The sequence below is a fragment of the Nicotiana tomentosiformis genome, chromosome 6 (genome assembly GCF_000390325.3).
Source record: "Nicotiana tomentosiformis chromosome 6, ASM39032v3, whole genome shotgun sequence".
Taxonomy (NCBI): domain Eukaryota; kingdom Viridiplantae; phylum Streptophyta; class Magnoliopsida; order Solanales; family Solanaceae; genus Nicotiana; species Nicotiana tomentosiformis.
In genome coordinates this window covers 72,774,543-72,798,446 of record NC_090817.1, presented here as the reverse complement: position 1 = coordinate 72,798,446, position 23,904 = coordinate 72,774,543, and the positions used below count along the sequence as shown (strand labels likewise).

Genomic DNA, 23,904 nt, shown 5'->3' with positions numbered 1-23,904 from the left:
ATAATGTTGGAGTGGATTATATGGGGCTTGGGTGTAGGTTTGTGGTTGGGGACGAGGCTGAGTGTACTAGTGAGGTAGACCCCTTGGACCACGTCGTGCTCGCGAAACAACCATAGCAACATCATCCATTCTCTTCTTACCCAACAAGCTTCCTGTGCCATTCTGAATTGCTTGTGTGTTTGCTTTCAAGGTGGAATAGCTCATGATCTTGCTCGACTTGAGTCCATATTCCACCATTTTCCCATCTTTAACACATCGTTAAAAGGCTTACCTATAGCTGAGATCAAGTGGCCAAAGTATGTAGGCTCTTGTGCTTGAAGAAAGTACTTGACCATCTCGTCTTCTTCCATCGGAGGATTGACCCGGGAAGCTTGTTCCCTCCATCTGAGCCCGTATCCCCTAAAGCTTTCATTAGGCTTCTTTTCTATATTGGTAAAGGACAGGCGATCTGGGACAATATCTATATTATACTGAAAGTGTCGGGCAAAGGCCTGAGCCATATCATCCCATGTATACCACCTGCTAGCATCTTGACAGGTGTACCATTCCAAGGCTTCCCCACTCAAACTCTGACTGAAATAGGCCATCAAAAGCTTGTCCTTCCCACCAGCGCCTCTCATCTTACTACAATAACCTCTCAAATGGGCCACGAGATCTCTATGTCCGTCATACAAATCAAACTTTGGCATTTTGAACCCGACGGGCAATTGAACGTCAAGGAACAAGCACAAGTTCTTGTAAGATACATTTACTTGGTTTCATATCCCTTGCATGTTCCTTACAGATTGCTCTAAACTCTTCACCTTCCTGAATATCTCATCTTTCTCCACATACTTAGCGGGCTTCTCGGTTTCAACAAGAGGCTCAAAGTGAGGGGTATAACAATAGGGATCCGGGACCTTGAAAGTTGGTTCTGGAGCATAGTATTGGGCATCGGGAAATTTGAACACGGGTTCACTAGAAGATCGATGGATGGTAGCTTGCGGAGGAGCTACAAGAACATGAGTGGATGTTAGAGTGTGATATGAGGTTGTTTTGGCTGGTGGAGCATGGGAAGGCTGGGAAGAGGTGCCAGGGTAGTTGTGATAAGGGGTAAAGGCTGGAGCATATTATGGGGAAAATTCAACAGTGGTAGGAATCTGGCCTTGTGATAGTGGTGGGATGGTGGCAGGGTTTTCAGTGTAGTTAGTGGAAAATGAGGGTGGAGGATGCCCACTAATCCAAGCTTGATACATATCTGTTGTTTCAACCTTTTAACATCTTCATTCAACTCAGATTCTGACTCCACAATCTCGTTTGATGGATCAACAACACATGTGTCCAATTCTTTGCTAGTCATGACTGCCTTGCTCTTTGACCTAGTGTTGTATGGATGACTCGCCAGAGTGACACAAACTAACCACCTTCCTGTTTTATAATAATAAAGATAATGAAGAGGAGCAAAACAAAGCCAACAGGTTAGTGTTAGGGCATTTATCAGATCACATTACGTGCAATGCACCTAGCAACAATTAACGGTTCTAGAATGACTTTGACGGTCGCAAGTTCATATGACATCATCCCGATTTGCTTGTTCCAACCTTCATTTTTTTTATTTTCTTTTAACGCTCCCTGGTTTACACCATTTTCTTTCCTCTCTTTTCTTTCTGCTTACCATTCTTTTCTTTCCGCTCATTTCTCATATCCCAAAACTTCATATTTTTTTTCCTTTAATTTTAAAAATAATTCGATCGAACCCGATGTAGGTTGCCTATGTATCATGTTCCACATGAATCAGACCAAGCGTAGTTCTGGAGGATTGGATATGGGAGAAAGCTTTGAAAAATACAACTAATTGGAAAAACTATACTATTTTTTTGTCTTCTTTTTTAAAAAATGATAAAAAAATGTAATTTTTTTTTTGTAATTTTTCTTTCTTTTTAGAAAATGGGGCAATAAAACTAAAACTGATAAAACCCTCAATATTCTCTCTTACTACATTTTTCACTCTTCTTTCCCAAATATCAGTCCGCTAAATGACCTTTCTACCATCAAAGATGCGACATTTAGCACATAGGATGATTGAATGTCCTTGTGGGCCAACGGGCCCATTTGACACAATTTGGACAAATTTCCTACAAAGGAACATGGTACCTAGGACCGGGCCCTACTACGTCATAATGATATGATGCACATAATCGTGGCCTAAAGACTAACCTATATTTGGGTTCACTAACAAGGCAATCCGGGGGAGCGTATGGTCGATGGTGGCTGTTCAAGCTTTCCACCCACTCCATACGTCCGACACCCCCCCCCCCTTCTCTTAAAATAAGGGTGACTTAACAAAGCGTTCGTGTATGCGACGCGTACTACGAGACTTGTTGTAGAAAGAATTGACCCAGGGTTATGCAAGTGATGACAGTTATTAAGCAGTAACACATAAAAGGAAAAACTGTAAACAAATAAACAATTAGAAAATAATAAAACAAAATAAACAAAATACAAATCAAACAAAGCAATTAAAGAACATAAAACCTCAACCGAATATTCTAAAAATCCAACAAGATCAAGTATCAGTTTGAATCCTTCAGCTCCCCAGCAGAGTCGCCAAAGCTGTCACACCCTTTTTTATTCACCGTAACCCTCTTTAAAAGGTAAAAAGTGATTTTAAAGCTCAAAGGGTTCCCATTTGAAAAATGACAAAAGATGTGTTAAAAAGGATTTCTCAGAGTCGCCACTTGACATTTGATTTTGATGTGTCAAGTCACCGTTTTAAAAAAATATAATTTTTCCCTTTAAAACACATTTAGACTCTAAAACAAATTCTGCACTAGAGATTCTAAGTAAGGGGGTTCATTTGACTCGGGAAGAAGGTGTTAGGCATTTCCCAAATCCCGTGAAGGTCACGGTTGCATACATGATCTAGTTGGCTTTAAAGGCTACTCTAATTGAGGTTAAATACACACAAAAATAAAATAGACATAAAAAGGTTCGAGGTTGTCCCCACATAAAAAAGGAAAATAAAATAAAAATAACAATAAAAATACTACAATCCTATATTACGCCTTCTCAATGTCGTCCCATCTTTGGCCTCCAATTACATGATACTACGGGTTATTCCCCGGATAAAATAACAACTAAGGGACAACCTCTAACCTCGAAAAATAAATAAACGACCTAACATTTGCCTACCCAACTGTTGACGGCCTAACATGCTCCTAGCGATCGAATTGATAAAGCAAAATAAAGAACTAACAAGAATCATCTAAAGCTCAAATTATTAGAATCGGTCAGTTCTCTAGCATAACCATTTTTCCTTAAGAAGTTCAAATCTATTTTTGCTCTTTAAATCTGACAGACTCCCACGACCCATTTATCATTGTAACCTATGAATTAGACCTAATTTCTTTAACTAAACTTTGTTTAATAATGCATAACCCACATCTACCCAAACTAAAGTAAATACATCAACTTAATCACATCACCCAAAAATCATATGCCAAACAAACGAAATATAATAGAAAACTTAGGGATGGACCTCAGTTGATATTATTAAACACAGAACCCGACAAGATGGATGAGCTTAGACTGGATCCTTGCACGTCACCTCGGACGGACCTCGACTCTCTACCGATGACTGAAACGGATGACTGCTGCCATCGGAATTTCCGCCGGGAAAACTGGGTTCATCGGCAAGATGGAGTTGACAGTAGACACTCGATTTTATGTGGTTTTCATGGTGTTTGAAGGTAGTTTCGATGAAGGTAGTGACTGATTTTAGAACTTGTTTAATGTAGTAAATTTATATGGCATGTTAAGAGTGGTATTGTCTGGTTTTTTGATTAATAGGCAGGATATAGGTGTTGTTAATTCATGAAAAATGAAAGATCCCCAGACTCAAACGTTTGGTAAAAGGTTTTATGGTGCAGGAATTAATTACTTCTCCTGATCTCTCCTTTTTTTTTCTGTCCGTTCCCCTAACTCTCACTCCTTAAAATCCTCTCTCCTCGTCAAAAGATTTGCCCCCACTCAAAGTCTCTCTCCCGAAAATCCTCTCTTCCCCTCAAAGTCTTGTACCCACTCCCTCTCTCTCTCCTTTCCATTCCCTCTCTGTGTGTGAATATGTCCTTGTTTCTTTTTGAAATTCTTGGGCAAGAAGAAACAAAAATGGATAAAAATGTGTGGACCCCTCTGCCATGTGATTGTGTGTGCTTTTGTGCGTATGAGTGAATTGTGAGATTGTGCAAACGAGTTTGTTATCCCATTTTATCTTTTTGTGAGGGGTCCACATATAAAGAGTAGAAATAATTTTTCTTTCATTAATTAATTCTCCTACTTTCCCTTTTGATATAGGAAAGAAACACGAGTGTGATTCCAAAACAATTTCCTTCCTCTTTCTCTTTTGAAAACCAAAAATAGGAAGATTTAGACTAAACTATTGAATCATAATGCCATAAAATCCTAAAGAAAATGTGACTTTATTTGGGATTTTCATTTTTATGAGAAGTAACATGAACTAAATTAACTAAAACAAAGAAAGATATTTTTGTAGTTTTCATTTTTAGGGAAAATGAAGGAAAAGGTTCAAAAATAGGCAACGTACCAATTTTAGAACTAAAAGAAACATCTATGTGCTAAAAATGTGTAATCTTTCGGGGACGGTCAGAAATTACATGTCTACAATCACCATATACTTAGGCCAGGCTCTCAAAATGTAGATGGGAAGGATCCAACAATTGTGTATAAGCAAGTAGGGTCAGCCATAATTCCTAGGGAGTCAGCCGCAATTGATACACTGCCTATAGCAATTGCATCAGCCATTGGATCTCTAATGCAGATTCAAATCAATATACCACTGCAATCTCCTACTCAGATTATGCATGACATTATTGCACACAAGGATTTGCCTTTGGAAATTTATAAACCCTTGGGCACTAATGAACTACTAGAAGATAAAGGTGATGATGAATCTACAACTGTGAATTTCAAGTCTGTGGAAAGGGAAGGAGATTTGTCACCTAGGACTGCAGCTAAACATGGTATGAAAGGAAGGAAGCAAACTCATCACAAGGAACAACAACCTTCTACAAGAATACTGCCCAAGAGGGAAGCCTCTACCACTAGATAATGATTAAGACACTCATATGGAACATAAGGTCTGTTAAGACTCGGCAGGCCTTTCAGAGAGTTATTAACATGCAAAGGGAACATGGTTTTTTCGTTATAACACTCATGGATCCTTTCCAAAATCAGAGGCTTATTCAGAACTATAGGAGGAGACTAGGCATGGAAGTAGCAATATCTAATATCAATGGCAAGATATGGCTATTTCTTGATGTTGTGGTCCAGTGGGATGTGGTGATTGACACTGACTAATAACTTACTATCATGGTTTATCATCAAGATATTGATAAGCACATCATGATGACCTTTGTATATGCAAAGTGTTCATCCCTGGATAGATTAGAATTGTGGGATAATCTATACTACCTTGCTAGAGATATGGAATTACCTTGGGTAGTTGCAGGGACTTTAATGTGATTCTTAATGAAGAAGAGAAGATTAGTGGACTGCTAGTTTATCTTCCAGAATATGAAGATTTTGCCTTTTGTATAAACTCCTGTGACATGGGGTACAAAGGAAGTCCATTCACTTGGTGGAATGGGAGACCAAACTCAGAATGCATATTCAAAAGGTTGGACAAATTTTTTGTCAATGTGCCATTCCAGACTTTATTCCCTAATACAAAAGTGGAGCACCACATCAGAACAGGTTCTGACCATGCACCACTACTGATGAGTTGTGGTAAGCAGACCACTCAAATTGCCAAACCTTTCAAATTTCTGAATTTCTGAATAAAACATGCCTCTTTTATGGAGGTAGACAAAATTGGGTGGCTGATTTCACAGGTGACCCCTTCTTGATGTTCAAACATAAACTAAAAAGAGTTAAGATTACTCTTTCAAAATGGAGCAAGCTCACTTATGGGGATATCTTTAAACAACGGCTTTAAGAGAAGATGTGGTCAGAGTAAAGAAAATTCTATTTGAAGAAAAACCAACAATAGATAATAGAATTGTACTTCAAAAAGCACAATCTGAGTTAAAGAGATATCTGAGCATAGAGGAGTAGTATTGGAAACAAAAAGCATGAATGTCTTAGTTTTCATAAGGAGACAGAAATACTAGATTTTTTAACAACCATGTCAATGGTAAAAGGCAGAAGCTCCAACTGAATAGAATCCAGAATCATGATGGTGCTTGGATAGAGTCACAAGATCAACTGGTTGATGCAACACTAGAATTTTTCCAGAAGCATTTTACATAAGAAGATGACCCTACAAGCTCTGAGCTCCTAAGCAATGTACCTCCAATGGTGTCTAGTGATCAAAACTTAGAGCTTTGTAGAATTCCTAAAATTAAGGAGGTAAAGAAAACAATATTTGCATTGAGTGGTGATAGTGCAGGTCGTCCAGATGGTTTCACAAGAATTTTCTTTCAAGAATGTAGGGATATAATAGGGGAAGATATACATGAGATGCTGAAATTGTTTTATGGAGGAAGTCCTTTGCCTAAGTCTATAACGCACACAAACCTTGTCTTGCTGCCAAAAAACCCATAGGTTCAAACATTCATTGATCTCAGACCTACAAGCTTAAGCAATTTTATAAATAAAGTGATATCTAGAGTTGTTCATGATAGGCTGAAAAAAATACTGCCTTCTTTGATCTCTTCCAACCAGTCAGGATTTGTTAAGGGAAGAAGTATATTTGAAAATATTTTATTAACTCATGAGATTGCTACTGACATAAGGTTAAGGGGAAAACCAGCCAACGTAGTTATCAAATTTGACATGGAAAAGGCATATGATAGGGTCTCTTGGAAGTATTTAATGCATGTTCTGAGGAAAATAGAATTTGCATAATGCTTCATCAACATGGTGTGGAATCTACTATCTAAAAACCGATATTCTGTTCTGATTAATGGTCAAGCTTCAGGTTTCTTTCACTCAATAAGAGGTTTCAAGTAAGGGGATCCTCTCTCCCCAACCCTGTTCATACTCTATGCAGAGGTACTGTCTAGGTCTTTAAATAAGCTATTTAAAGACCAGAGATTCAAGGGCTTTGGCATGCCTAAGTGGACTGATCCATTGAATCATTTAGCCTACGCAGACGACACTATAATATTTGCTTCAGCTGATCCATACTCTTTAGAGAAGATTATAGAAGTCTTGTACAAGTACGAGCACATTTCTGGCCAAATGATCAATAAGACAAAGAGTTCCTTTTATTTGCACTCTACTGTGTCTGCAAGATTGTTCAACTCTGTAGATGCTATTACTGGATTCTCAAGGGGTGAGTTTCCATTCACTTATCTTGGCAGTCCAATAATCTGCACAAGAAGAAGGAAGGATTATTATAATGACTTGATTAAAAATATGAAGGCAAAGCTACACTCTTGGAAAGGGAAGTTACTGTCTTATGGGGGAAAATTACATTAATCACTAGTGTCCTACAAAGCATGACTACACATATCCTTTCTGTCCTTGATCCACCTTACAATATACTTGAACACCTTCATAAAACCTTTGCTAGGTTCTTCTGGAGTAACAAGGATGAAGGTAGAAGTAGACATTGGACAAAATGGCAAAATCTTTGCATACCAAAGGAAGAAGGGGGAGTAGGTTTTAGATCTCTGCATGATGTCTCTAGAGCTTTATTTGCCAAGTTGTGGGGAAAGTTTAGGACATCAAAGTCCTTATGGTCTAATTTTATGTGGAACAAATACTGTAAAAAGGAGCTACCAATAGTGGTCAAATTTATAGGGGGGTCTCATGTACGAAGGAGAATGTTAGAGGCCAGGGAAGAGGTGGATCATGAAATATTATGGGAAATGAAAAGGGGATCAACTAACGTTTGGCATGAGAATTGGACTGGACTAAGAGCTTTGTACCATGTTGTTCTAAGAGACTACCCAATCAATGAAGATATACAAGAAGTAACTGACTTGAGAGTGGATGATGCCTGGGATGAGAAACTCCTGGATCAGCCTTTTCCTATAGATATTGCTCAACATATCAGACATGAAGTTCTATTCGACACTACTGACGATGGCTGGGATTTTCCTAGATGGATGCCTACACCTTCAGGAAATGTTTCTATTAGTAGTGCCTACAATCTCCATATTATAGTAAGATGTGGACTCAAGGTTTACCATTTAAAATCTCCTTCTTTCTACGGAGATTGTGAAAAGGGAAGATTCCCACAGATGACTTGTGGAGGAGAGGTGGGTATATGATAGTGTCCAAGTGCTGGTACTGCTCACAACCACAAGAAGACTCATTCCAGTATTTGTTCTTAACGGGTGAAACTGCAAACAAGGTATGGAAGACTTTCCTTCAAGCAGTAGGGTTGGTAGTAAATCTGATTCAGGTTCATCAAGTAATAAGAGCATGGTGAAATGCACAATGTTGTCCTAAACTAAAGCAGTTCCAGCGGTTGTCCTAAATTATTTCAAGTTATTCCAGCGGTGATCACATGGGAACTTTGAAAGAGGAGAAATACAATGAAATATGGAGGTACAATATCGTGCAATAAGGTGCTTCATAAGGTGAACAAGACACTACATTACCTAGAAAGAGTGAGGTATCCGTGGCTGTCAAGCATCTTCCTTTTATGGCCAGAACTGATAAGATTCTTGGAGGGTTACATGCCATACATTGTGTCCAAGAAAGTGACATGGCATCTTTCTTATGAAAGGTGGTTCAAGTGCAACACAGATGGTGCATCAAGAGCTAACCCTAGACCAAGCTCATATGTCTTTTGTGTGCGAGATCATGTGGGTGATTTGATTATTGCTAAGGCAAGTGAAATAGGAGAGGCAACCAATATAGTGGCAGAAGCAAAAAGGCTATTTGTGAGGGGTTAGAATACTGTATTGAAAGGCAATTATATCCACTGATTATGGAGACTGATTCCTTAGTGATGAGGAAGATTATTGATAGGGAATGGGCAACTCCATGGTGTATAAGTGCCGAAGTGAGGAAGCTCAAGCAGATAAAGAACAACTACAATGTTCTCTTTCAGCATGTACTAAGGGAAGGGAACACTGTTGCAGATTTTCTTGCTAACCTAGCTTTCTCTTTCGCAGGTACACTCATATTTCATTCATTTCATGACTTGCCAATTGCAGCAAAAAAACTGATCAACATGGACAAATCATAAATTTCTAACCTTCGGATTAGGATTGCAAAGAGAAGAGAACCTGATTAATGATCAAAACATATAATACTTTACCTCTCATTGCTTCATATTTCTGCATTCTTAACAGGCAAGACAAGCATTCTAAGCCAAGCAGGCAAGACAGCCACAACACTCCTCACTTTAGCACCACCAAATGCAACATGCGATCAACATTTCAATAACAGTCACCCACTAGTTTCTCACAACTCTAGCTTCTTCAACAACATGTCATCATAACCAGGCAGTTGCTGCAACCAATGACTAACAACTTCCTTTTACTCACATTATTATTTGCATTGTTTGGTTCCTTTGCATTTGAAATACCACAGGCACTTCTTTGTAGGGTGTAGCTGATTGGTTGGTTATAGCTGCCTTTGACCAAACCCATAACAATGCTTTTCAGCTACTGCTTCTTCATTGCTACTGGGCTTACATACCCCAGGCACTTCTTTGTAGGGTGTAGCTAATTGGTTAGATATAGATGCCTTTGAACAAACGAATAACAATGTATTTGAGATACTTCTTCTTCATTGCTACTGGGCTTACATACACCTCACAACTTTCAATATAACAAGCAGGCTACACTCACATATATTTGCTTTTGCTGCTATGTTTAGGGTAGTATTGTATGGTTGTGTGCTATCTCATTACTTCCCAGTGGTATTAGCATGGCTTCATTCTCATTCTGGGGGTAGTTTGACGACAAAAAACAACAATATACCAACCTAGCAGCAGCCAAAGCCCTCTTAACTCACTTATAGATCAAGCTTCTTCAATGCTCCGAGAACACACAAGAACCTGGGAGCACAAACTCCCTTCCTAACTTGTTTGCTACATTTTGCAGGTTCCAAAGATAGGTTCAACTAACTCAGGCAATGGCATGGACTGATCTTCTACAAATACATCAACAGAGCATCAATTCACAACACACTCAATCTGTACTTTTTTTGCACACCAACTGTTGTTGCTTCCAGAGATAAGTACAGACTATTGAGGCATCTTCTATTGCAATTAGTGCAGAGAATTACAGCAACATGAACCACCAGTGATTTTAGTAACTGCAGTACCAGTGCCTGGTTCCAGTCTAGTATTGTTTAGTTTCTGCAGCAAAATATTACTTTGATTGACCTGAAATGGAAAAAGCTTCGACTGAAGAGGCTTACTATAGTGGGTTCCTTAGCACTGTATCTTTTCTGTATGGAGATGTATCAACTCTCAGTGGTATTAGTATTTCATAATGCTCAATCTGAGGTTGCTGCATCACAAAATGGGAAGATACAATTCAACTACACTCACTGTTGATTTCTATTGTTCCAGTGCTGCCGCCACAACACACTCATCCTTGAAGCTGTGGAGTTCTGCTTCATTATCATGTTCCAAAGACAGGCTCAGCTAACTGAGCCAATGGCAAGGAGTGATCTTCTACATATAAATCAATAGAACATTTCACAACAAGCTCAAGTTATACTGTTACTGCACATCAACAATTGTTGTAAGCTTAGATTGTTGAGGCACCTACAGTTTCAATTGGTGCAGGGAATTACAACACTGGAAACCCCTAGTACTTGTTGGTTTTTGTAGCACCAAAACATAAGTTATTTGATTCAAAACATCAAGCTGAACTATTTTGTGGATATCAACTACTACTGGTGAGATTTTGATCCTTACATTTTCAAGGACTGCTTGGGTTGTCATTACATAAATTGAGCAACTTCTATTAAGGATACTGACTATACTGGAATCCTTGGACTATATCTCTTCTATATGGAGATATTTCAACACTCAACGGTATTAGCATTAGATAATGCTCAATCTGGTTGTTGCATCACCATATGGGAAGATACAATTCAAGTTCCACAGCTATCTCCAGTGCTATAGTGGTGCTGCGACGACATCAAACTCACATGTGATCTACTAACAATGGTTGCACAGGACAACTTAGTCCAGTACAACAACTGTCTGGAGCTGTGACATTTCCAGTCGTAGTCTCATCAATACTACTCATTCTGGCAAAGAAGTATCAAATGATTTTGTCCTGTATCAACACTACTGCTGAAATTCTATAGACCCAAAATGAAGATGTCTGAACTGCTTTGCTGTACATCTTGTGTATTTATACATACCTACTCCTTTGGATGGCAACAAATGGCGCCTGGTAAGAGCATTGTAGGTGCTACAAGGAATTATTTACAACTGGTGTGTGAATTCATTATTGTCGGCAACAATTGGATGTTACAAATTTGTAGCTTAGTATTTTTCATTTATGTTTATGCTACTGCTACATTGTATTTGGTAGCAATAACCATTGGCTTTCTTTGTTTCATTATTTTTCTTTTACTTGAACATTGTGTAATTTTGCCCAAGTTTGGGGCTTCTTATATATTATATATATCAGCTACTAGGGGAATAACTTAGTAGTATATTTGCTTTAAAAAAACTAATTCAAAGGAGAAACCAACTCTAGAACTTCAATCAGGATCCCGGAGACATCAGTCAGTCACAGAGCGGGCCTGGTCGCGATCTCATCATGAAGGACTTCTAAATTGGCCATGACCTTGGGAGCAAAAGAAAACACCGTGGCGAAGAACATAGCTTTGGTCATATCTTCACATTCCTAGCATTTCCTGGTGGTGTAGTCAGCTATTTCCTTGATCCTAAACTTGGTAACATTTTGGTCCCGGAGCAACTGCATGATTTGCTGTTCTCGGGCTTCTAATACTTGCACGGTCCCATCTTTCTGATTTTGCAAGTTTATCACCTCCCCTTCCAACTTATTAAGCAATTCATAACAGTGCTCCCTTTCTGTTTTGAAATCTTTAACTTGTTGGCCCATTTCGTTTTCAAGAATGACCAACTCTTTCCTTAAACCTGCGACCTCTTCATCGTAGTTTTGCGTTGCTTGGAGGGCTAAACTCATGTGTTCCTCCAGTTATTCCCCCAATCAGACAATTCTTGCCCGAGTCTTTGCTAATTTTTCAGCCTTTGTCAAATCAGCTGCGTAATCATACATTTTTTGCCTCAGGTTGACAATGATTCTTTGATCTCTTTCACTCCTCACTAGCATCTCTGATGCTATTTTCATTTCCCGGAGCTAGGCTCGGAGGGCTTCATTTTCTCGAGCTGATATTTTCTTTTCTCCCTCATCCTCGACATCTTGCAAGTCATTTTAAAATTTAATGGCTTTCACTTGATCTTTCAATTTTCTGATGTGGCTCGATATTATTCCTCTTTGGCTACCAGGCCCACTATTCTTTTGCCCCGTCCGTCAACAGTTGCCTTTGGCGGGTCTTTCTGGCTCTTAATTTACCCAAACTCTTTTATCGTAGCATGTCATATAACTAGACTCCACTTCCCCTGATGATAAATCCCGCACCTGGGTGTGTGGATCCAGAAACCTACAATTATGCCAAATTTGGCGAATCGTTTCTTCAGGAAAAGAAGCCCCTGGGCGCAACCCAACAACCTGTGTACTCAAGTCTTCATCATGGGGGACCGTTCGTTACCTTCTCAACTGGCATGGAACCCGATGTGGAGCATAACGTTGAACACTCCAAAGACCCATCAACAACAAAAGGCACACATCGGCAGACATTTATATAACTACATTGACCTAGAGCCAACTGAAAGTCCACTGAATTTGATTTGTAGTTATCGAGCAAAGATACACGAACCAAGCCTCAGTACTTCTCGCAACTCATAACCACTTATACTCCTCAATGCAACTGAGTCCCATTAAACCGTGTTTCATGTATCGAGTGCGATGGAAAAGATGCTCCACAAGACAAATTTGCAGCAACATATTATAACCTTCAAAGAATTTCACACCAGCTTTGCAAGCTGTCAAGGTTCGATAAATATCTGCGAGGATGATCAGCACGAGAGTGCCATTGGCCTTCTTGGTCAAAAAGTCAGCAATTCCAGTGAGGCTCAACTCTATATGTCCATCCTCCCTTGGGAATAATAGAGTGCCTAAAAATGTAACTATAAAATCCAAAACTCTGCGTGACTCCCATTTATTTTTCTTCCATTGGTGACACAAACTAATGTCTTGAGCCTAAAATTAATTAGGGTCCCGTTACCGACTATACAACAAATGGAAGGTACAGTAACCTTCGGCCAAATTTTCATCCTTAACTTGTTGGTTGATGCTCAGAAGGTCCAAAAGTTTATGAGGGGTAACAACTCTCGGGGCCACCGAATACCGGTACCTAAGACCTCCGTCAGATCCGGCATAGCCTACAAATGGAAGGAACCACACCTACGATGGATTATTTCCGTAGGTGCGGCTGGTGTTCTGCAGGTGCGAAAAGTCGGCTGGGTAGATTGTTTAAAATCGGGGTTTTGCTCATTTCACTCATTTTCTCTCTTGGTTTGGGCGATTTTGGTAGAGCTACAAGGGGAGATTTTCATCATCTATGTCAAAGTAAGTTATTCTCTCCTATTATAAGTTAAATACATGGATTCTATATGGATTTAAACATGAAAATTAGTAGAAATTATGTAAGTTTGGTAGAAAACCTAGAATTTGGTATTTTGGGAATTTGACCACGAAATTCGACATGAAAATTGAAATAAATTATATATTTGAGTTCGTGGTGTTATGGATAAATTTTATCTTCGAAAAGTTTCGGAATCCGGGCGTGTGGGATCGAGGGTTACTTTGTTGGCTTTTAAGCGAAGCTGGGAATTATTATAAATTGTTAAAATTTACGTATTGGGGTATATTTTGATCGGTTTACACGTTGTTTGACTAGTTTTAAAGAGACAAGCATCGGGTTGAGGTACTTGAGTAGCGTTGGAGCCGGTTATAAAACTTCGTAGCGAGGTAAATCTCCTGTCTAACTCTGTGAGGGGGAAACTACCCCTAGGTGATGTATTTGATATGTGCTACTTGTTGCGGGGGATACGTACGCACGAGGTGATGAGAGTCCGTACGTAGCTAAATTCATGTTATTGTCCGGGTAGACTTAGGTTCATACCATGCTATAGCTGTACTATTTGAGTTGTCATTTGCCTATTAAATTCCTTTATTTTACATTACGACTTGAGACTAGGGTTGCGTAGGGTGATAGACTGACAGAGGGAACTAAACAAACAGGAACTGATCCTCAAACCTCGAGGGAACCAGTCCATGAACATGTTCCTCAACAACAAAACATTGAAGGAACATTTAGGGAAAACTAGTTGTTCGTGAAACATTACAAGTATCAAAGTTCTCATCCATTGAGAACATAATCACTGATCCAAGCACTAGAATCAAAACCAGATCTTCTTTGAAGAAACTTTGTGCTTTTGATGCTTTTTTATCTCTTATTGAACCTAAAACTATTGCTGAGGCTTTGCAGGATGTAGACTGGGTGAATGCAATACAAGATGAACCCAACCAATTTGAGAGAAGTCAAGTTTGACATCTTGTACCAAGACCCAAGGACATATCAGTAATTGGCACAAAATGAGTCTTTAGAAACAAACTTGACGAAGATGGAACAGTTACAAGGAACAAAGGCAAGATTGGTGGTTCAAGGATATAGTCAAGAGGAAGACATAGACTATAATGAGACTTTTGCTCCAGTTGCAAAATTGGAAGCAATTAGACTCCTTATAGCCTTTGTTGCTTACATGGAATTCACTCTCCATTAGATGAATGTTAAGAGTGCCTTGCTCAATGGCTATCTAAAGGAAGAAGTGTTTGTCAAGATGTTGATACCCAATTTTGCCCTCATATTTTTTGTAAATGTCATTCTTGCGCCATCATCAATTTACAAAGAGTCATAAAAATGTTTTCTATAATTTTTCATAATTTTTAAAGCTTTAAAATTTATTTTCTTGCATTTAAATTACTTGAATGTGCATTAATTATCCCTTAAATTATTTTGTGATGATTTAATCATCAAAATCTATTATTTGCATCCACATATATTTTTCATAATATTTTTACTTTATTTTATATAATTATATTTGTATTTGTAGGCTATTTATATAATTTTGCAATAATAGCCTATATGCTATGCATAATTACATTTTTTCACACTATTTGTGCCAAATAATATCTTTATATTTTTATAATGTTAAGATATTATTTTCAAACACTTTACTGCATAAATAATATTTTTATTGTGTGCGAATTACTTTTTATAAATTATTTTTTTATAAATTGCGTGTATTTAAATTATGGCCCAACTTTAAAATGAATAGGCAGCCCAAATACCCTAAAAACTCTTGGACCAATTCCCTTTGGCCCAGACCAAATAACCCTTTAGCAAACCCGGTTGGTACCCGTTTAAACGACCCGCCCCCGCTTCTCTTCTAATCCTAGCCGTTGATCTCAAATGATCAACGACCTACAACTATTTTTCCATTTTTACTTACCCGACCCAACCCTAATACTCACATTTCACTCTGCCTAGCCGCCCTTAAATGCTCTCCTCTCCTCTCACACTAAACCCTAGCCTCCACACCCAAATCCTAGCCTGTACCTAAGAGAATATGGAGATCTTCCATATTTCCTTTCCTTTTTCTGTACTCACAGCGTTTCTTTCCCGTTTTCTTGACATTACTCGTTTGGTACTAAATTATTTATGGAAGCTCATCAACAGGTGTTCGTTTGACTCTAATTCTATATTATTGCTATGTTCTTGACTTGATACATTAACTACCAGGTTATATGGGTTCGATTTACCAAGATCCTCGACCAATCTTTGATTTTCGTCGAACTAAGGTTTGAAATTTCAATTTTTTCTTCTTTACCGATTATATTACTAATTGCATGTGATATTCTTTCCTTATTTTGTGATTGACTAATTATTTTCCATGTTTGATTGTTCGATTTCCTCCACTATATACCCCCTCCCCATTTCCCCTTTTGGCAGACTTTTAATCACCTTAAGAACTATTACTCCTTCACTCTATATTGTTCTGAACTTTGGCTCTTGGCCGGCTGAAAGACAAGGCCACCAGAATTCAACTAATTAACATTTATTGGTGCGAGTACTGTCCGAGGTTCATCTGAAACCCTTGGGAACTCTGACGCACTAAGACTTTGTGTTCTACTGCTCTTTGTTGACGTTTGGAGTACTGTTGAGATTGTTTTTCTTGTTTATCTGTTTATCAATTGATAATTGGTAAGTTCCTTGGCCTTCACAGTTTCATTCTCTTTCGTTTGTGTTCATATTCTGTATACTCATGCCACTGAAATGTTTGTGAATAAATATGTTCCTATGTTATCTCTGTTTGTAACCGTATTGGCCCTGAAATTGTTTTGTGACTCTGAAATTTTCTAGCATTTGAACTTGCCTAAAATTCCCAACTCTGAGATATGCGTATTACATGTGTTTAATATGAATGATTTTTGGCTCTCTTAAGCCCGTTTAGCCTAGTGTGTTTGTACCTGAATGCTTATATCTACTGCCTGGCATGAGTTTACTTACCTGCCTTGTTCTGAACTCTTGTGATTAAACCAATTTATGCCTGGAATGTGTTCCAATCCCTATGGAATCATTCATATGTAGCTTGTTATCTTTTTTAATGATCATGTAATTTTTTGATGTCATCACTACTTGAATCTCTAAAAAATAGCATGCCATGTTTCTTGTAATTCCATTGTGTGATCTGCTCGACTCTATGTTGTTAAGTGCTGCCCAGGGCTTTTTAGTGTCAATTTCAATGTTCAGCCTCTTCCTATATATGATCAATTAGCACTAGGCTTGATAATTACCTATCCTACTAACTTAAGGTTGATACTTTCATCCATCATGAATCTTAATGTCTGTTTGTCTTGTTAGCTTAAGGTTGACATATTATTTACCTGCTATGAGTTCTTAGAAACTTGCGGTGCAGTTAGTATCATCTTGTTAAATCTCATGATCAACTAAGTAGGTTTGCCAAATTATGCAAGGCTTTCCTATTAGAATCTTCATAGGAAGATTGTATTCCACCTTTTTCATTTGTATGGTTCTGCTTGGGCTATCGTACGCAATTCTTTGAGTTGGTTCTGTTTTGAAACAATATTTGCAGTAGTTTGGTGGTACCTTATCTTGCCCTTGTTAATCTTGTTTTTCTAGAATTACTTGCCCGTATGTGTTTTTGGTGCATGTTAACTTAGCATGGCCCTGTATATTGGCTGCAACTGCAGTTCTTTCAGTTGTAAAAATTAAGTGTTTAAATTACTCCAATGCATAGTTCTAATGCCCATATGGCTAATCTGGTATCCATTAGCTTAACTATTGGGATTGTTTCGGCCTGGTATATTGGGCATGCCTTTAGTATTTGGGGGGTCTGGAGCACGTTGTCTGCACCTGGAGTTTGGGCTCGCTGTCCGCATGAAGTTCTAAGCATATTTGAAGGCCAAGATGTGTTATTGGGTTGCTCTTTATTTGTACTTGAGCATGTAATGATTCAATGTGGTCTGTAATAATTTGTATAATAAATTATGGGGAGATTAATGAAAGGAGGGGCTGGGGCATTCTAATATTTGCATGAAAGGGTTGAAAATATGCCTATAGGGTCTCTGTGTTATATTTGCTATTTCATTCAGCATGCCTTGTTTTTTGTTTTGTTTGGTACGTTGCACACTAATAGAAAGCATGCCTATAGTATGTATAACATGTGCTTTGTTAACATAGATACCATGTCTATAAGACTTCAAATAATCAATTGGTCAATTACCTCTATTACTTTTGTGTATTGTCTATCTAGATGTCATGACTATAGGATTCTAATCTTTAATCGACTATTTCCGTTGTTTTCATTACGCTGCCCCGCCTAGATGATATGTCTATAGGAATAAAGTGTAATAAAATCAAGACTAATTGTCAGTTGTTAGAAATCTTGCATATATGATGTTATTGCATGCATAAGAACTTGTTTATGAGACCAACGTTGTTAGTACTAGACTCTCAAAGCTGTCTCACTGCCTAATTATGTAACCGTTAGAAACCATGCCTATAGGACATTAACGCCTGCCTAAGGAGCGCGCTTATAAAATCAGCATTAGTAATCTGGTAACTCGTATCGCTTTATTGCCTCACCAACAATTAGAAATCATGTCTATAAGACTTGCGATATTTTAAACTGCCTATACGCTGCTGATATAATACTGGAATCCAGAATCACCTAGAAACCATGCCTATAGGACTTTAAATTTGGATTCTGAAATTATATATTGCTTGAACTGCCCGCGTGCATTTGTTGTTTATGTGTAGAGGATAACTTGGGCCTTTAATTGCCTTTACGTGAAGTCCTATCTGTTTTGAATGTTGCCTAGTTTTATCATTTTGAGCAACCTAAACTAAATCTAGAACCGCCCAATAGTAGGTTCAAAGCCTCCTGGACCATAGGTATGGGACGGGTAGTGCACGCATAAGGTACGATTTAGAATTGAATTAGAGCGCCTTTAAGTAACAACCTCAACATAGTAATTGGGTAGCAGGAGATGATAGTCTGTGACCGATGAATAATATGAGCAACCCCTACCTTAAGGGAGTTGCAAAATATTATTTATGTTGCACGGGGTGATTCTTTAGGATAAAACACTAAGGACCCCCTTTCTTTATGTACTTGTTATCTACACTTAGTCATTTAACATAGATCAATGTGGTCGTATCATTGTAGTCATTAAGATTTGTACCGATTCTCATGTGTTATAATAAGACTCTTTGACTTCTAAATTTTTCTTTGTTTATTTGATCACCTAGCCTAATTACATAATCCACATAGTTTAAAGTTTGGCTGGGACCCACAGTTGTGGACCTCAAAGAGTTCCTAACACCTTCTCTATGAGGCGATCTTTGATGCCGTTGACTAGTCAAACAGAGTTATTTGCAAATAGGTGCCCTAACACACCTTAAAATCGTTAAGTGGCGACTCTTCTCTTTTAATACCTCCTTTAAAAGAGTTGTCATACGTCAAAACCCACTTTCGCGATAAAACGGGACAAGACACAAGCAACCTCCGAGCTTTGAAAGCAAGGAATGTCCTGATCATGTCTACAAGATTGATAAGGTACTTTATGGGCTCAAGCAGGCTCCAAGAGCATGGTATGAAAGATTGTCAAAATTCTTGCTTGAGCATGGCTACAAGAGAGGTAAAATTGATAATACTTTGTTCTTGAAAGAAAAAGGTAAATATCTCTTGGTAGTTCAGATATATGTTGATGATATAATCTTTGGAGCAACTACTGATAAGTTAAGTAAAGAATTTGTTAAACTAATGGAGAGTGAATTTGAAATGAGTATGATGAGTGAGCTTAATATCTTCTTAGGCTTATAAATTAAACAAAATTCAAATAGAACTATGATCCATCAGCAGAATTATGTGAAAAATTTGCTTAAAAGGTTTAAAATGGAAGACTCCAAAGAAATTGACACTCCTATAGCAACAACCAAGAAATTGGATACAGATGAACCTGGTTCATCTGTCGATCAGAAGATGTATAGGGTAATGATTGGCTCTTTGTTATATATCACTGCTAGTAGACCTGACATTATTTTCAGTATAGCACTTTGTGCTAGATTTCAGGCAAATCCAAAGGAGTCTCACTTGACTGTCGTCAAGAGGATCTTGAGATACCGAAAAGGCACCACTGACCTTTGTCTATGGTATCCAAAAGGTAGTAATTTCAACTTAGTGGGATATGCTGATGTTGATTATACAGGTTTTCTTGTGGATAGAAAGAGCACCTCAGGTATGGCACATTTTCTTGGCTCATGTCTGGTGTCTTGGGCCACCAAAAAGAAAAATTTTGTGGCCTTGTCTACTGCTGAAGTTGAGTATGTGGCTGCTGCCTCATGTTGTACTCAATTGTTATGGATCAAACAGCAATTAATGGAATTTGGAATTGATGTAGGTTGTATCCCCATCTTTTGTGAGAACACCAATGCAATTAGCATGACCAAGAACTCAGGGGTTCATCACAAAAGAACTAAGCACATAGATGTTAGGCACTACTTTTTGAGGGACAACTATGAAAGGGTTTGATCACTATGGAATTTTGTGCTACCGACAAGCAAATAACTAGCATTTTCACAAAAGCTCTAAGTAGAGATTACTTTGAAAGGAACAAGTTAGAATTAGGGATGAAGAAGATCACCTAAAAGGAACCAATTCTAATTCAATAATTGGTTAGATAATTTGTGAATTTTGTACATAATTAGATTAGATTTTTCTCAGTCTCATACTTTTAGTAGTATACTCTTATGCCATGTGCTAAAATGTCTCATTAATCTCTAATGATATTATTTTTATTTTCTTGAAAAATTTAGACTTACACAATGGGATTCTTAGTGAAGAACCTGGTTCATCAAGATTATATGGTATGTACTCTCCACTCTGCATATTTTGAAATGATTGTATTTGGATCATGATCAATAGGAGATTCCCATTTAATCCTAACTTCTCTCAAGCTTATCTGTTACAAAAAGAACCAATTTTATCCAAAGAGAGTCCCCAACACCATAATTGCCTAGATTTTAGGGAAGTCTCCAATGTCTTTTCAAACTGACTCCTAGTTTTATTAGACTCCTGAGCTTCTGAAAAGATGGCATTACCCAATTAAACTCTCCCTCTTTAAATTGATTTGTCCTTACCCATATTATCACTTCTAAACTCTCCTGCCATCAAACAATTCTCTCTATCTTCTCCCATCTTTTATACACACACATCCAAACACATCAATGGATAACCTTTCTGAAAATCCTTCATAACCACCTAAAGAATCATCAACTACACTATCTATCACACCTTCAACCATACCCACCTCTAAGAAAGGAAGGTTCAAGATGCTTGCTTGCAAAGTAGTCCTTGGAGGAGAACAAATCAAGAAAATTAATGCGCAATTAAGGGCATATCAGGCAGAAGAACCCCAAAAATCTGAAGAATCATTTAAGTATGCAACTAAGCAGTAGAAACTATTTCATCTGAGACAGAGCAGGTAACGTCTGATCCTAAGATTGCATCTAAAATAATTTCTGGGTTACTGAGAATCTGGAGAACAAATTCTTTATAGTTGGAACTATTTCTAGGGTTGAAATCACTGAATCTGGAAATATTGGTGGTAAAGATAAAAAGAAATAAGAAAAAAGAGAGTGAGGGTGCTCAAGGTGATGTGAGGGGAAAGGGAAAAGAAGGAGTGGTTAAATCATCACCTACTCCGACTGAGTTGACTGATGAGACTGGGGCTATGGTGTTGTGGCATGAGGATGCTACTGAGGAGGAAGAAAGCTAGAGAGAAGAAGGGGGTAGTAGGTCTGGTGATGCAAGTGCAGCTGAGGGGTTGGTTAAATTGAGGAACAAGCATCTGTGCAGGAACCCTTCAAAGACCTACTGAAACGAGTGTCTGTCAGCTACAATCTAAAAAAGAAGAAGAGTTCAGGAGTTAAAATCCTTGGAAATACTAGGGCAAACAAGAAGATAAAGGATGCCTCTTCTATCCATGTAAAGACTCCTCCTACAAGAGAAAGAGCTACAAAGAGTTAGAAGAAGCAGAATGAGGCTGAACTTGAAAGAGACATAGAAACGAGTAAAAGAAGATTTGCTGCAAAGGGAAAGAAAAAAGAGGGTGAGCCTGTTGAGGCAGTTGAAATTGAGGAGATGGACCTAGTTCTTCATGATCAAGACAAGATAGAGGAAGTGGAGGTTGTGACTCCAAAGAAAAGGAAAAGAAAGACTTCCAAAAAGAACCATGTCTGCCAAAAATTCTAGAAAAATGCAAATAGTAGAGGAAGAGGAAAGTGAAGAAGAAGAGGAAACTAATGAAGAGCAGGACAAGACGGTTAAGTTTGGGAAAAGAACCATCTTAAAGGGTAGACTCCTCAGGGACTTGGAGAAGGAAGGCATGGTGATGCTATTGGAATAACTAGAACTGTAAGGTTGGAAGGACATGGTCCTTCAGATAGAAGGAAGGCTTGCCAGAACTGAGATTGTGGAGTTCATGGCATGTGAGATAAAACATGGCAGGGTCACCAGTGTGGTGAAAGGGGTGACTGTGAGCTTTGATGACAAGGAATTGGGAGAGATTCTGGGAGTACCTTCTGAAGGGTGCAATGATTACAAAAAGCTAAAATGACCAAGCCTAGAAAACCTTCCCACCTCACTTGCCATTACAAGGAAGTTTGCTGATAATGAGGAAGAGCTTCAGCCCAAGGCTGTGTACAAAAGTGAGATAAAGCCTGCCCCCAAAAGTGTTGTTAGAATTTGTTAACAAGGTCGTGTTGCCCAAGCAGGAAAGAAGACATATTTCCACCTTCATGGACCTAGTCCTTATGGAATGCCTAGATAGTGGGAGGCAGATCAATTGTCCTGGGTTTATCATCCAGCTTCTTGATAGGGTTACTGGCACCAAAACTAATGCCATACCCTATGGTTTTATTCTCACGGTTGTACTTGCTCACTTCAAGGTACCCCTAAAGAAATGAGATATTAGTACAAGAAAAGATCACTTTGGGGCCAACATCTTGACTGCATGTGACTATGAAGTCCACACTGCTCCCAAAGAACCTGGTTCATCCAAGAAGGTACCTGTGAACAGCAAAGTGAGAGCCTTGGTGTATGAGAGTGGGGCTAATGCTGCTGAGATTGAGAGGCCGAAGAAGAGGTTAGCTGAAGTAGAAAATGAGAGGGATGCTCTCAGGGCTGAGCTTGCAAAGGATAAGGAGAAGAATGAAGGCATTCTTCATAATATATTAAAGCTGCTTCAGGCCAGAAACCAAGAACTTGGTCCTTCCCAGCCTTAAACCCTCCCTAGCAGAGTTAGAAAATAGTGACCCGAATGGGATGTTTTTTCTTCTTTTTTTGTCTTTTTGCTCATGGTGCAGTACTATTATTTTCTTCTATGCTTTGTGGATGACTATTATCAATGCTAATCAACTGATTTTGCTCTAATTGTTTGTTGATATTTCTTAGATGGCTAATATCCTTAGATTGATAAAGGGAAAACTGACTTCATGATTTCATTTGAAGTAGCCCCAGTGGTCATGAGTAAGATCTACTAAAATGGGGAAGATAGGTTGTTGTACTTTTTACTTTGGACTGTGATGTTTATAACTTAATGAACCCGGTCCTTGATGATTTTTGACTTTAAAATTGAAAGTTCTCTAACATTGTGTTGATGTTGAGCTGAGTTGAAACATGTCTCATACTTATAAAAAGCACAGAGTTTGTCATCATCAAAAGGGGGGAATTTGTTGGCCTAAGTAAGTTTGTTTTGATGATTGACAAAGGAACTCAAGTATGAACCAGGTCCATCCCCTGTGTACACAGACACAAGCAGATTCGAGTATAAGGGATGCACGTGAAGGAGATACGCTTAACTTTTTATATCTGATATCTCCTAATCGAAAAGGTTGCATAATTAATAAGGAGAAGGACTCATTACTCAAAGAGAATATTATCCAAGATATGGGAGGAGTTAGAAGTTGAGGATAACTAGAACTCTTCCACCAAGGAAGAGTAAAGAATTAGACTTCTAGTTATTTCTTATTCTACTGACTCTATATATTTCAGGATGTTCTCATTTTACAGGTACGCACACACGCTGAAGTTAAATGTGAGTTGAGAACAAAATAGCAAGGCATTTTGCAAGCAATTCCTTTGAGATTCAAGTGTACGAACCTGAAGCTACATGAACTAGATAGAAGAACCAGTTCCAAGTGTCTGTCTTTTATTCTAGTTCATTTATAGTAGAACTTTTG

At 38.3% G+C, this 23,904-nt stretch overlaps 1 long non-coding RNA gene across 1 annotated transcript in view; it reads left to right on the top strand.

The window, feature by feature from the left end:
• LOC117278414 (uncharacterized) overlaps positions 1–10,332 on the top strand; it is a 41,861-nt gene extending 31,529 nt beyond the window's left edge. Inside the window, exon 2 of the long non-coding RNA XR_004508790.2 lies at positions 10,065–10,332. This is a non-coding gene — a long non-coding RNA (uncharacterized lncRNA). The remainder of the gene's footprint in view (positions 1–10,064) is intronic.
• Positions 10,333–23,904: the final 13,572 nt, after the last annotated feature.